General features: G+C 46.8%; 1 long non-coding RNA gene and 1 other non-coding gene across 3 annotated transcripts; both read left to right on the forward strand.

Annotated features, from left to right (window-relative positions):
• The first annotated feature begins 1,149 nt into the window (after window positions 1-1,149).
• On the forward strand, window positions 1,150-1,221 carry trnat-cgu (transfer RNA threonine (anticodon CGU)). The gene has a single exon. It is a non-coding gene; the product is annotated as a tRNA-Thr (tRNA).
• A 1,693-nt stretch (window positions 1,222-2,914) lies between these two features.
• On the forward strand, window positions 2,915-11,498 carry LOC136749687 (uncharacterized). 2 transcript variants are annotated; one of them, XR_010816777.1, is made up of 3 exons: window positions 2,915-3,560; window positions 7,902-8,146; window positions 10,439-11,498. It is a non-coding gene; the product is annotated as an uncharacterized LOC136749687 (long non-coding RNA). The 2 variants fall into 2 exon arrangements; XR_010816778.1 differs by having other exon boundaries at window positions 2,916-3,560; window positions 7,902-8,112.
• Window positions 11,499-16,157: the final 4,659 nt, after the last annotated feature.

Here is a 16,157-nt window from a genome sequence, read left to right on the forward strand (position 1 = left end):
GTTCTTGTTTTTTGTTTTGTTTACAAGAAAGTGGCGCGTTGCGTTTTTTTGGTCTTGTTTCATTCGGATTGTGTTTGTTTTGGCATTAATTATTATTAGCCTACATGTGAGGTTTCTAGCTATCTAAAAGCGTCATGTCTATAACAAACAGCAATAAAAGCAGGGAAATTATACAGGTGTAGTACCAGGGGTATTATTATTATTTATAGATGTATTTGAATCCAGAATCCAGAATGAATCTAAAAACGACATTATTTCATACTATAATCGTACTAGTGTTTTCTACAGAAGATTCTCAGAATCGCATTGTCTAAGCTGGTCAAAGTCTGCGCAGATCAACACGTGGTCGTGAACAGCCTTCATCACAGTCATCCAGCGTCAACTGCGACGCACCAGCAGAGCCAGCGCGGAGCTGCACGCTGTAATCACGGATCCTGCCCAGTCAGTCCTGCTTTCAGATTGTTGCAATTGAGCTCAAATGTTCAATACATTATTTAGCATATTCACTGTTTATTAAAGCAAAGATAATCAAACTGGGTGGGCACCCGCTTCACTGCACTGGCATTGTCCCCCGGTGCCCCCTGGTGTCTCCGGCCCTGAATCAACAGCTGCGTTTTACTGCCTCCCCGCCGGCAGCGGCGGTACTGCGCGGCGGAGTGAAGCGCTCGGCTGCGCAGACGCTGCTCAGGGTCTCCACGCTTGGAAACAGGATGGACGCGTTTCCAGCGAGCCGCCCCGGGCCTGACCGTGTCGAAGCACTGCGATTAAAACCACCCGCATACTTACACACATCCCATTACAGCACACAGCCCGTGCGGCGCCGGCAGGCACTGTATCCGCACACAAAGCATTGGATGCTGCCCCCCCCCGGTCACCCTGGCCGGGTCAAAGATCAGGCGATTATGCCTCCCCCGCAGAGAGCGCAGGGTCTGCACAGAGCACCATTGCGCACAGGGTGCAGACGCTGAGCTGCGGTCTGTGCCGGTGAGGAAAGGCCCACAGAGCTTCTTTCCCCAGAGATGAAGCTCCAGTTTGAGACGCGCTGGTCCCTGGGGGGGTGGGGGGTTATCCGGCTGCCGCTGCGGTGTGCCCCTAATCCGGGGGCCGGCAAAGCCTCCAGTGGCAGGACCGGGGCCTGGGTGTGTGTCTGGCGCGGTGGCCAAGTGGTAAGGCGTCGGTCTCGTAAACCGAAGATCGCGGGTTCGAACCCCGTCCGTGCCTGCGCGCGCCTGGGGGCAACCTTTTTAAAGGCATCGGCGCACGGGCGGGATTGAGCCCCGACCTCCTGAGCAAAGAAAAGACACATATGTAACACATATCTATCTATCTGTCTGTCTGTCTATCTGTATATAAACGTGTTTCATCAAACTGAGTCGCACTACGTTACTCACAATTCGGTTCCACTTTGTATATTTTGAATAGACATTTTTTTTAAATTACTGAATTACCGAAAATGTTTTATGGTTATATGGTTATATTTATGTCATAGTATTGCTTTAAATTAAGGAAATGGCCACCAGGTGTCGCTCGAGCGATAAATGAACAATTAAAACATTGTTAATACAGCTAAACCTCGGTCTAAATAAAGTTCATCATACATCTCCAGCAAATAATGTTATTCACGTGTATATTATTTTATTATATTATTATTCACACTTTCAAAGTACACTTACAGAGTAACATAAATCCAAGCAAACATCTTAGAGGTAAACAACAATACTGTAATAATAATAATCATAATTCACTTTAATTATGGCGAGTTTGCCCTGCTGTAAAAAGACAGTAAATAATATCTGGTATTAGCGTTAAAATAATTTTGAAATACGTTGAAACACGCAGAATAACCGTCAAAGCAAATGAAAATCCCTACGAAAGGCGGTAATATCCCCCGACACAATGGGCGAGGCACTCCCGCTGCTGTATCCCACACCCAGCGGCACACTGACGGGGGGCACGCCGCGACCTGCGACCCCCGCACAGCCGCACGGAGCTCTGAAAGCGCACAGTCACGTTATTGTAATGTGTCATTGTACACGTTTTATTAAATGCTCTCATCAAGTAAATAAAGTCAACCTCAAAGTCTTAAACTGAAAGTCAACAAAAGAGAATTAAGAAGCTAAAAAAGAACAGGCCTACAGTAATTTCAGACATGTAGTCTGCTTTTTTATATTATATGACTGGATGTTTTTAAAATCGATTTCAGACATGGACAATTAGATACTTCACGCTAAAGATCACTAAGTAAGTCATTAAAGATAACATGTAAACGGTGGACTGTAACTTACCGTTCAGATTGCTTTGGAAACCTATACAATTAACTTATGCTGGAGTGTAGTTTTCCTAGTTGAATTTGAATGAGTAGTTACTGTACCTATGTATATTCAATTCATGTGTGGTAGGGGGAAGTAAAAGCGGTTTCCTGGGGACTGTAATAATGAAGTATATATAGGCCGCTTGCACAAACTCTGGAGACGTAAACCGTCTCTGTGTGTCGGGGGTCAGTGTTCACCCCCACCGCGCTTATGATATCTGTAATATAGTGCAGTGCTGCTGCCTACAGACATGCTTGCAAGTCTGTATATGGACAATGCACTGAAACTCAATGTACTGTAGTTACACACACAAACTCACTCTCTTTAATTGCGTGCTAAATGAAACGCACGATGTCCACCTGGGGGCATCCAGGCTGTGGCTCGGGTCGCTACTGTTGCCTTATACTATCTGTATAAACGCGACGTATCACACAATCCTGCAGGCACCAGCCCGGTGGAATTGGTTTCCCAGGCAGATGTGTGCGATGCTCTCATTGGTTAACAATACGCAATGTGCTCTTTAAAGGGATCCTGTTGAAACACACCCTGCGCGCTGCAGATCCTCGCTCCTCCGGGCGGTGGCGACAGTAATCTAATGAGCAGCGGCGCGGCGCAGGGCTCACTCTCTGCCCGACACAAGCCCTCTCCAGCGGCCCAGGCTCGGCTGCGCCACACACCGACGCGGCACTGCACGGCGCACACTGCCCCCCGGGGTGGCACAGCGGGCTGGAGAGCTGGACCGCCACAAGCCAGGTGCCCCCCCCCGGGACATGTCATTACTGAGAGAAATAGACAGAGGGGGAAAACTTTCTAGGCTCTTCCTCTGGCCGCTGCGCTACAGTGTTGCAATGGGCGCCTCTCGCCTCGCTGGATACAGACACACACAGGCATGTATATTTGGAGGGCAGTCTCTTGGGATGTGTTCCTTGGATTTGTTTCTGAATGCGAAGTGTTGCAATTCTTCCCTGCGAATCGCCTGACTTTCTGACTGAATTACAGTCGCCTGTGCAGGAACATGAATATAAGAATTACCCCCCACACCCCCACCCTTTCATTTTTTCCTGCTGGTTTTAAGTGGGGACTGGTTCACATGTTCAGACTGGATGTCCTCTGACTCTGCTCTCACTCGTCCTCCGCCGAGCCCAGCCCAGCCCGACTCCTTGTGCTGCGGAGGGACCCTGACCGCCCCAGGACTGGCAGCCCACTCGGACCCTCAGCCCCCCAGCCCGGCACCGCGGGCAGCCCGGTGTAAGTAAACCGTCCGCAGGTCGCTGCTGCCAGGCGCTGATCCTGGCGCTCAGGGCTCCTTGCGTGGATTTCAATCTTCAGACCGAGGTGTTCGAGTTGTGAGGCAGTCTCAGTATATATAGCAGGATTACACACACACACGTTTAATTTAGCTGCCTATTCCAATATGATCCTGCTGCTTTCGGGCTCTCTGAACACATACCTGGAGCAATCATTTAAACTCCGGAGCTGCAGTACTTCATACACGGGGACGGGACACTGAGGAGTAACCAGCCCACTGACCCACTTCCAAATGGACTGAAATTAGCTGAGGTTTAACTGCATTCGCAACACCCCGCCTTCGCCTCCACTTCCCGCGGTTACTACTGAGGCTGTGCCTGTACCTGCGGGCACCTGCGGGCACTGTGTGTGTCGGGGGTCTGTGTGTCTGGGTGTGGGTCTTTGCGGGCGAGATGAGTTCTGTTCCCTCTCTCAACTGGCCTACAAAGTCCCAGTCCCCGACACACGTGTCCGAAACCTTGACGCAACAAGTCCCCTCTCCGCTGTCCGCGGGCCCCGCTGTCTTTCTTTAGTTTTGTATTATTTATCGAGTCTAAATTGACATTCTTATTAATTTTTAGGAAGAATCCGGAAATATTCAGCGCCGTGTCCTTCTGAAACGTGCAGTGTTTAGACTGTTTTCATTCGCCGGTTTATACGTCTATCTTATGTAAATGTTAGCAGTATTTTAAATTGTGTGATCTAATAGACTGTAGATAATACAAAGGCCGCATACTAATTTATTACAATAATAATAATAAAATACTTTTTAAAATGTATTTTGATAAGATCCTACTCCTCATCTCGGAGAGAAAATAGTTCAGGTTTCTTTAAAACGTACTGGGAAGTCACTTTAAATATATTTCTAAAACAGACAACAAAAAATATTTAAAAGTAATTATTTTTAAACTAAATGCAAAAAACTTGTATATAGTTGATTTGCGGGGTGGGGGTCAACTGTTCAAAAAACACCTGAAAGGGATTAAATACTGCATTTGTTTAATAAAAAATGATACAAGTTGCTTGCCTTTCGAGATTCTTGCACATTTCCTGCGCATGAAATGGATAAAAAACATAAAACAGAACAAAGCACACACACACACACTCACACTCTCACACACACACACACACACACACACACACACACACGCACACACACACACACACTCACACACTCACACTCACACACACACACACACACTCACACTCTCACACACACACACACACACACACACACACACACGCACACACACACACACACTCACACACTCACACTCACACACACACACACACACACACACACACACTGCTGCTGTGCGCTCATGTCCCGTCTCTCCCTCTGGGTCTGTGGGACGGACCGTCTCGGGCCCCAGGAGGCTCCTGCCATCGCATGATTTAGGGCCCCTCACTAACCCAGATTCCCGCAGCCGTGGACGGGCACTGTGCTTCTACAGTTGCTTTAGCTTTTGTAATGGACTGCACTCAGGTGTACACACACACACACACACATAGGCTAAACCAGTTTTAAACTGATATTCCGATTCTGAAATCATTTTGACTTCCCTTCCACACAATTCTAAGGAAAAATTGAACCCGACACAGAACCGTTAATAACACCGTACTCGCTCTCGGCTATGGACTCTCTGATCCCATTCACTCTGACTTATGAAACTCGTGTGATTAAATACATTACGAAACTATATATATATATATATATATATATATATATATATATGCCGTGCAGGTCTGCGGGGAGACAATTTCATGCCCCTGCTGCTCCTGGTAAGGCTTGGACCCGGCTCGATTGGGCTCGTACCCGCCCCCAGGGCCCTTTCATAGATAAGCATTACTTATGTTAATTAATACACCATTACCAACAAGGTATTTATTATTATTATTATGCTACTTATGTGTGTGACGCACACAAGAAGCCTCGCATTGAGCCACAGCAAGACGGTTGTCTCTTGTCTTTTGCAAGAGAAAATGTCCATTTGTACCACAATTTAAAATACGTAAATATATTTGAAGACCGATCTAAAAATAACTAACCACATAAACACACACGCAAATCAATTAATACATTAAAAATTAAATAACTAGGCTAATTAAATATTTGTAATCTTGACAATGGATAGATTTTATTTTATTTACAGGATACATAAATACTTTACAGGCATTTCCTAAGTGCCACAAAAAACGACATTTATTTAGTAAACCGAGATTAAGCAGGGCAGGTTAATTGATCAGGTCTGTGCGTCACCGGGTTTGTGGAGCTGTTTAAATCTTCAGACTGCGGGAGCTGGTAGAGTTAATTACTGTGAGGATTGACCAGTCACACCAAAATGCGGTGCCATGCATTTGTTTATTCAATTACCCCATGGATTTCTATCTGATTGAGGGCAGGGACTCTCCACCTGGAGACCGAGCTCAGTGTGTCCTGGTGTCTTAATTTAGCAATGTTTCTGAGCTGGAGGATCTCGACTCACTGTGAACGGTCACAGATGCCACTGTCTTCTGTCTCTTCAGAGTTTAGCAGAAGGACATTTCTTGTCATCCATAGCTTAAGATCAGACACACAGCAGAGTTTGTGTGGCTCTTGTCATGTCTGTATTCACTGCAAAAGTAGTGCATTTAGTAACAGCAGCAGGATTTAGGCGACAAGATTCGATGTTCCTCTCCTGTGTGTTCGTCACTGCTCCCAGCAGCTCGAAGGCAAGGAGGCTGTGGTCAGATATCGCAAGGTTTCGGGGGAAGATTATTAGGCTATGAATCTTTACCCCATGAGTCATAACTCTAGTGAGTGATTGTGGCGATGTGTGGGTCCTGACACATGCTGAATAAAGCCTACAGACTCCAATAGGGACAAGAAATCTAACAGTAAAGGGGTCCTCTTTAATGTCAATATGTATGTTAAAGTCCCCCAGAATAATGAGTTTATCATGGTTTGTGGCTAAGTTAGATAAGAGATCACTAAATTCGGTCATACGTGTGTGTGTGTGTGTGTGTTTTGGGGAGAAGAAGGATGCAAAGGCAGCAAGAAAAATGAGGGGCTTTTAGGGGCAGCTGTGTTTTATTAACCCAGTCATAATGCCCCTAAAAATCCTTATTGCTCTTGCAATGGTCAACAGTGAGATCCTGCAATGCTTCACGCCAGCAGAATCCCCCCCCCCCAATCGTGACTTTCTTACGCCGGGGCCCACAGCCACGTGGAACCGACACACCCGGGGGTCTGGTTCTGTTCAGGTTATATACGATGTATGTCTGTCTGTCTGTATGTATTATTGTTTGGGGACAATGTCATAGTTGTTACAGGAAGAAGGTATTTCACTTCATATTCAGTAATGGATGCCCCTGGTTCACTGAGTTTTGCTAATTTGCTGAGATGAGGATTAAAAATCAATAAATATTAATTTTTCAGTGATGATATTTGCTTGGTATGTTATTATGGTTGTTGTTCTGCTACGCACACTGTGGACTGATGTTTCCTGCATCTGCAGACAGATGTGTCGGGCGGAGCGCACTGGGGGGGTGTAGTCTGCTGATGACGGTTGCCAAGACAAAGGACAAGCTCTCGAGTCCGTCCCACACCCTGACCCTGCCAACCCGTCCACAGGCTTATCTGTGCAGCGATGTTTGTGACTTAAACAAATCTTGTTTGATTTAGTTACATTTTATTTTTATTTTATTTGACATTTTTATTTTTAATTTAATTTCTTGTAATTTAATTGTATTGATCTGCTCCATCACGGCTCCCTTCTCTGTTCATCTTCTCTCGCCCAGCCTGCAGGCTGCCCCTCTCTCACCCTGCCCTTCTCTCGCCCCTCTTTCACCCTGCCCTTCTCTCGCCCCTCTCTCACCCTGCCTTCTCTCGCCCTGCCTTCTCTCGCCCCTCTCACCCTGCCCTCCTCTCGCCCTGCCCCTCTCACCCTGCCCCTCTCTCACCCTGCCCTTCTCTCGCCCCTCTCTCACCCTGCCCCTCTCTCACCCTGCCCTCCTCTCGCCCCTCTCTCACCCTGCCTTTCTCTCGCCCCTCTCACCCTGCCCTTCTCTCGCCCCTCTCACCCTGCCCTTCTCTCGCCCCTCTCGCCCCTGCCCTTCTCTCGCCCTGCCCCTCTCTCGCTCTGCCCTTCCCTCACTCCTCTCGCGCCCTGACCCTCTCTCACCCCTCTCTTGCACTCCTTTCTTCTTACTTGCCCCATTCTCGCCCTGTCCCTCTCTCACCCCGTCCCTCTCTCGCCCCTCTCTCACCCTGCCTCTGGGCTCCTGGCAGATAAAATGCCAACAGAGTAACTGTCTTCACAGCTCTGTGCCAGATGACTCATCCCTGGCGGCTGTGTGCCTCCCATGGGACCCGCGCTGCCCTGGCTGGGGGGCTGGGAGCTGATGACTCAGGGTGCGGAGCTGTGTGGGGGGGCGGACGGTGGAATTACTCATCAGGACATGCGGAATCTCATACAGCTGCTAGAGAGCCAGCTCCTCCACCTCATCTCATTAGCACCACTGCTGCACCCGGGTACGGCCAGCTGAAGGAGTGGGGGTGTGTGGAGGTAGGGGCAGGAGTGTGAGTGTGTATGTGTGTGTGTGTGTGTGCGCTGGCAAGTTGGGTGCAGGGAGCGTGGTGTGGTTGTTTGGATGGTGAGGGAGCAGAATCAAAGCAGACAGACCGGATCTGCTTTAATATGAAAGCTTTAATTTGGCTTTAATGTGAGCTCTGTTTAGAGAGACACGGGGGTGGGGGGGGCTCAGACCGCTGAATTGAGCAACACGAGGGTGTGTGAGAGACAGGGTTAGGAGACACGTGAGAAAAGACCAAACACAACTCCCTCTTCTCTTTCGCCTGATCTGAAATTATACTGTGCTCGATGAGAATAATACAGCACTTAATGAGAATACTGCGGTTAATAGGAATAATACTGCACTTAATGAGAATAATACTGCGCTTAATAGGAATATTACTGTGCTTAATAGCAATAATACTGTGCTTAATAGCAATAATACTGTGCCCAATAAGAATAATACTGTGCTTAATAGCGATAATACTGCGCTCAATAAGAATAATACTGGGCTTAATTGGAATAATACTGCACTTAATAGGAATAATACTGTGCTTAATAAGAATAATACTGCACTTAATAGCAATAATACTGTGCTTAATAAGAATAATACTGCACTTAATAAGAATAATACTGCGCTTAATACAGTCCAATACAGCCCAGTACAGCCCAATACAGAACGTCATACTGCATGCATGCTTTATAACTATTATACAGACGGGTGACAAATTAAAGGTAGAACCAACATAAAGTGTCTCAGTAAGGTGTTGGGCGCCATGAGCTGCCAGAACAGCTTAAATGCTCTTGGCACCATGAACACCATTCTTCCAAAAGATATTCCCTCATTTGGTGTTTTGATGATGGTGGTGGAGAGCGCTGTCTAACACGTCGGTCCAAAATCTCACATAGGTGTTCAACTGGGTTGAGATCTGGTGACTGCGAAGGCCATAGCATATGATTCACATAATTTTTATACTCATCAGACCATTCAGTTAGCTCTCGTGCCCTGTGGATGAGGGCATTGTCATCCTGGAAGAGACCACTCCCATCAGGATAGAAGTGTTTCACCAGAGTATAATCTGGATAACCAGTGAACCTTCCCTCTAAGGGGACAAGTTGACCCAAACCATGCCAGGAAAATGCCCCCCACAGCATAACAGAGCCTCCGGACCCCCTCACTGTAGGGGTCAAGCAGTCAGGCCTGTACCGTTCTCTTGGTGTCGCCACACAAACACTCGCTCACTTGTGGAGAACACTAGCTACTTGAGCGTCTTTGAGACTGAAGCTCCTGCCATTCGCGCCCCAATAATGTCTTTCAAAGTCACTTAGATCCTTTCCTCTTGCCATCTTGATCCAAAATCGAGGTCAGCTGGGCCTGCTCAGAATTTGTATACATGCCACAGAGCATGTTAGGATGTTAATTGCTTAACTGTATCATGCAGTACACGTTTGGAGGCATCTGCATTCGTTATGCTACTCCACTCATTTATTAAGGCTTTTCCTTTAATTTGTCACCCGTGTGTACATATACAAATACCTGTGTTTATCCATATACACACACACACACACACACACCATATGTTGAGCGTAATCCATTGCACGCTAAACCAAACCTGCCAGGCTGGCGAGTGGGGGCTGGGATCGCAGTGTGACATCTGTACACAAGCAAACCAGAGCGCTCGCTGGCTCTGATAATAATAATAATATCGACAGGGAAAATGAAAAGAAGCTGAAAGAGGTCGCAGGTGTCAACATGTTTACAGCTGTGAAGACAATGACCCGCCCACCCACGCTACACTTTTACAGCCTCTCTGACGTTGGCGTTGGCATGTGAATTATTGGCCCATATACGAATATTCGAAGCGCAGGGGTGGAGGGAGGGAGAGAGGGAGCTGCCGCAGTGGCCACTCCCAGCCAGTCTGGTCTCGCCTCCTCCACATGACGCTCAGGCATGTGCCCGGTGCCCGTCTGCCTGTGCCCGTCCCAGTGATGGAGCCCTGCTGCCAGATTCTGCGGGGGGGGTCCAATAGGCCTCACAGGGCACTGACTTGTGTTACATCATGTATTTCCCACACTTCCTTTCCCCTGCAGGGCTGGAATGGTGAGAACGTTCAGGTTTTACATTTGAATATGAATTATGCAAACTCACTGAAAATACAATTACAGAACTCTTTCAATACTTACTCATGTACAACAACACAGACACACACATCAACACAGACACACACACAGCGAGTGGCTCGCTACACTACACTTGGTGAATCCATTTGTTCTCTATTTATCTAGAGTGGAAAAAAAACAAAAGAAATTCCTCCGCCAGGGCAAACGATCCCAGAGGGGGTTCCCGGCAAGAGCCAGGCCTGAGTTACCCAGTGAGGGGGTTCCCAGGAAGAGCCAGGGCTGAGCGGAGTTTGGCCCGGGCCGACGAACACAGAGAAGGCCTGGGACACAAGCCAGTATGATTGAGATTGAGTATGATTCAGCGCATTAGGAGAGAGAGAGAGAATGGGGAGAGAGAGAGAGACAGACGCCTGCTTCTCTCGCTCACAGCTCCAAGGTCACGTGACCCTGGCAATTTCTGACCTGATTTACACTAACACTTCACCTGATGAGGCAACCGTCAACCGCTGAAACCGCACACAGCAGCGCCTGCCAGCTGCTCCCTGGCGTGCTCCTGACCATCGCCGTGGACGTGGAGCAATGGAGACACACACTCGCACTCAAATGAAGACACTTGTTTTCACACTCGGCTGTGGGTTCAAGGCTCTTCAGCAACTCGTTTAGACTTTAAAGTGTTTCCGAGGGGGAGGGGGGCTTGATAATTATAGTCAACTGTGACTCTCATTAAAGGTACGGGGGGGATTCTGAGGGCATGAGTTACAGACACGGCACTGCTTAAAATACACTTTTGCCGGGGGCTGGAGTTCTTATACCTGCCTTGAAAATTTAAATTTGAATACAAAATATAAGTAGTGAATTGCATGTGAGTTTGATAAAACATATTGCCTTAGATAAAGATGTCTGATAAACAACAACTCTCTCCAGTTAGCTGGACTCCTGAGTTTCATTCCCTGGTGCCAAAGCAGAGTCTCAACAATCCCTGAAGAACACGGCACTGATAAATGAACATAGATTACTGATCGAAATTTGCCGAATGAAACCAATCAGGACAGATTACAGATCGATATGCCAATCAGCCGAGTAACAGTTTCCAATTAAGAGGTTCTGCAAGAGAGCGGCAGCTGAAAGACTCTGAATGTTATAAATTGGTTTTATTCCCCGTTCCTCTTAAAACAATAAAAGAAAAGGCCTTATTTGGTGAAAAAATAAAATGAAAATATTTATACTTCACGAAATCTGATGGTGTCATTTATATTTAAATGCTGGTCTCGTGGTTTCTATTTTTAATCACCATATATGCAGCTGAAATCCCATCAGTCCGAAAACGGAAAACTGGAGGGAGATTTTGAAACTTTAAAATTTAAAAATGATCACCCCCGAACCCACCCCCCACATGTTCCTGTTTCCATGTATGGTGAAGTGTGACGTTTCGTCCGCCACTCAATCCACCCCCCCCCACACTGAAACTGGACCCTTGGGGAACTTGATGGGCTGTGATTCTCAGAAACCCCAGCCTGAGCTTCTCCGTTATCGGACAGGCTTTCCTCTCCGATCTCCTGTCTGTAATCACACTGTGTCATGAATCCTGCTGCAATCGAGCCTGTATAACTCCACAAAACTTTCATTTATATGTGTTTACCACCTCCTTCTGCACTCACACACAGACGCACTGCCCTCCCATCATTTTGCCATCAAGAAAACTGTGACCTGGCACTCAACTACAGCGCACCCGGGAGGAAGAGGAGGAAGAGCATCGATGCACTGCTTTCCTCACATGCGGTTCTGAGGGCAGGGGGCCACTGGCAACCACTGAGCACCGGTTTAGTTGCTGGTAGAGATAATCCATACAGTGTGAATGTTAATGTGATGAATATGTTTTAAGTTGTGCGTTTTTGGCAGCGAAACAGAAATAATATAAAACCACAAAACAAAACAAAAACGACATTGAAAAGAAGCACTGCAGGGTATACTTCACAATCATGTGCGTCTGAACACAAACTGAAACACAATCCAGCTCAAATGCATGATATATTCAAACCATAGCCAAGACAAACAAACAAACAGAAAAGCATGAGCCAGTAAACTCAGTGCACCAAAACCGAACCCAGCCCTGATGTATGACGCAGCATGTCTCTATACATATGTGCAGTGTGTTTTCTGATGGGACGGCTGGGGTCCGAAAACCTCCAGTCGAAGCTGCCCGTCAGAGGGACCCTGCCCCGGTCAGGGGGAACATGCTGACTCCAGTGGCGCTCTCGGGCTGTGAAGGTGTTGATTAGTTTTTGGCAATGCGGAACGCAGACTGCATCGAATTATAATGCAGCCAAGATGCGACTCGACCTTAAATACCCCCCACCCCCCACCATCACACCACACCACACACACAAAACACAATGTACTTTCTGCTTTGTGAAGATAAACACGGGTTTGAGACGCATTTTGGGCCCAGTTCCCTGCTTAGCATTGACATCACACACAGAACCCAGGCCTGTCCCTTTCTCGGTCTGTGTTTGCATGTGTTTCTGTATTTATGTATGCATGAATGTATGTATGTACTTCATGAATTCAAAATATCAGAACAATTCAATAAGGAGATTTGCAAGTCTCAGTGACCTAAAAACAGTCCTGTCCTCTCTGGTGCGTCTCCTGAGCACCCTTGCTGCCTGAAGCTCCTCCCCATCCTGCCTTACGGGGGTGAATTTAAAGAATGCTAAAGGAGAGCTGGGGGTCTGAGGTGCTCTGGGTTCTGTACTGCCTGGATTGACTGCCTACAGAGTGGCTCACACTCCAGCGTGGTGGGGGTCTGCTCTCCTCTCACAGCTGTAGGGTATGTAGGTCACGCGTGTTTCTTGGCCTGAGGGAGATATTTCAGTGTGACACGCTGGGTCGCTTACTCCACCATAACTTAATACATCCTGCGGGCCATCCAGGGGGCTGGGGGCATGTTTCTGATGAACTGGGCCGGATTTAGCCAGGCATTCTCAGCATGTGTCACTCACACAGACAGACAGACACACACATATATACACTCACCTAAAGGATTATTAGGAACACCATACTAATACTGTGTTTGACCCCCTTTCGCCTTCAGAACTGCCTTAATTCTACGTGGCACTGATTCAACAAGGTGCTGAAAGCATTCTTTAGAAATGTTGGCCCATATTGATAGGATAGCATCTTGCAGTTGATGGAGATTTGTGGGATGCACATCCAGGGCACGAAGCTCCCGTTCCACCACATCCCAAAGATGCTCTATTGGGTTGAGATCTGGTGACTGTGGGGGCCAGTTTAGTACAGTGAACTCATTGTCATGTTCAAGAAACCAATTTGAAATGATTCGACCTTTGTGACATGGTGCATTATCCTGCTGGAAGTAGCCATCAGAGGATGGGTACATGGTGGTCATAAAGGGATGGACATGGTCAGAAACAATGCTCAGGTAGGCCGTGGCATTTAAACGATGCCCAATTGGCACTAAGGGGCCTAAAGTGTGCCAAGAAAACATCCCCCACACCATTACACCACCACCACCAGCCTGCACAGTGGTAACAAGGCATGATGGATCCATGTTCTCATTCTGACTCTACCATCTGAATGTCTCAACAGAAATCGAGACTCATCAGACCAGGCAACATTTTTCCAGTCTTCAACTGTCCAATTTTGGTGAGCTTGTGCAAATTGTAGCCTCTTTTTCCTATTTGTAGTGGAGATGAGTGGTACCCGGTGGGGTCTTCTGCTGTTGTAGCCCATCCGCCTCAAGGTTGTACGTGTTGTGGCTTCACAAATGCTTTGCTGCATACCTCGGTTGTAACGAGTGGTTATTTCAGTCAAACTTGCTCTTCTATCAGCTTGAATCAGTCGGCCCATTCTCCTCTGACCTCTAGCATCAACAAGGCATTTTCGCCCACAGGACTGCCGCATACTGGATGTTTTTCCCTTTTCACACCATTCTTTGTAAACCCTAGAAATGGTTGTGCATGAAAATCCCAGTAACTGAGCAGACTGTGAAATACTCAGACCGGCCCGTCTGGCACCAACAACCATGCCACGCTCAAAATTGCTTAAATCACCTTTCTTTCCCATTCAGACATTCAGTTTGGAGTTCAGGAGATTGTCTTGACCAGGACCACACCCCTAAATGCATTGAAGCAACTGCCATGTGATTGGTTGGTTACATAATTGCATTAATGAGAAACTGAACAGGTGTTCCTAATAATCCTTTAGGTGAGTGTATACATACACAACACATACAGTTAGGTCCATAAATATTTGGACAGTGACACAATTGTCAATTGGCTCTGTATGCCACCACAATGGATTTGAATCAAAATGTAGAAACAATCAAGATGTGCTTTAAGTGTAGACTTTCATCTTTAATTTGAGGGTAGTTACATCCAAATTGGGTGAATGGTGTAGAAATTACACACATTTTTATATGTGGTCCCCCCCATTTTAGGGTCTCAAAAGTATAAACATAATCATGAATTAAATTGTGAGTTTCAATACTCGGTGGCAAATCCTTTGCAGTCAATGACTGCCTGAAGTCTGGAGCCCATAGACATCACCAGATGCTGGGTTTCTTCCCTGGTGATGCTCTGCCAGGCCTGCACTGCAGCTGTCTTTAGTTCCTGCTTGTTCTTGGGGTGTTTTGCCTTCAGCAAGTGAAATGCACGCTCAGCTGGATTCAGGTCAGGTGACTTACCACATTCCACTTCTTTGCCTTAAAAAACTCTTTGGTTGCTTTCACAGTATGCTTTGGGTCATTGTCCATCTGCACTGTGAAGCGCCGTCCAATGAGTTTTGAAGCATTTGGCTGAATCTGAGCAGATAATATAGACCTAAACACTTCCCTTCCCTTCTCCACACTCTTCTCTTCCCATCATTCTGGTACAATTTGTCTCATCTGTCCATGGGATCTTGTTCCAGAACTGTACATGGTTCTTCAGATGTTTTTTGGCAAACTCTAATCTGGTCTTCCTGTTTCCTGTTCCCTGTTCATTTCTTGTGGTAAACCCTCTGTATTTATTCTGGTGAAGTCTTCTCTTGATTGTTGACTTGATCTTGATCTGGCCAACTGCTGTGAATGGGTTTTTCTTCACCAGGGAAAGAATTCTTCTGTCATCCACCACAGTTGTTTTCCATGGTCTTCCGGGCCTTTTGGTGTTCCTGAGCTCCACAGTGCGTTCTTTCTTTTTAAGAAGGTACCAGATAGTTGATTTGGTCACACCTAATGTTTTTGCTATCTCTCTGATTGGTTTGTTTTGAAATGCCCCAAGAACAAGCAGGAATTAAAGACAGCTGCAGTACAGGCCTGGCAGAGCATCACCAGAGAAGAAACCCAGCATCTGGTGATGTCTATGGGTTCCAGACTTCAGGCAGTCATTGACTGCCAAGGATCTGCAACCAAGTATTGAAATTCACAATTTAAGTCATGATTATGTTAGTTTGTCCAAATAGTTTTGAGCCCCTAAAATTGGGGGGACCACATCAAAACATGTGTGTAATTTCTACACCGTTAACCCGATTTGGATGTAACTACCCTCAAATTAAAGATGAAAGTCTCCACTTAAAGCACATCTTGATTGTTTCCTTTCAAATCCATTGTGGTGGCGTACAGAGCCAAAATGATGACAATTGTGTCACTGTCCAAATATTGAAGGACCTAACTGTACATACACTGACGCACAAAAACACACTGATACGGGAGGTTGAACTAGGCACCCTGATGCTCTAACTTCCTCTCAGGATTTGTGTTATGAACCAGCTGCAGTTGAACACTTGTGACTTGTCCCAACACACTGTGAAGCGCTTGTTCATTGCTGACCAGATGACCATCAGATGACCGGGTCAGTGGCGCTCCTGGCCTCAGCTCTCTGGACCCTGA

This window comes from Amia ocellicauda, chromosome 5, assembly GCF_036373705.1.
Source record: "Amia ocellicauda isolate fAmiCal2 chromosome 5, fAmiCal2.hap1, whole genome shotgun sequence".
In the NCBI taxonomy this organism is placed as follows: domain Eukaryota; kingdom Metazoa; phylum Chordata; class Actinopteri; order Amiiformes; family Amiidae; genus Amia; species Amia ocellicauda.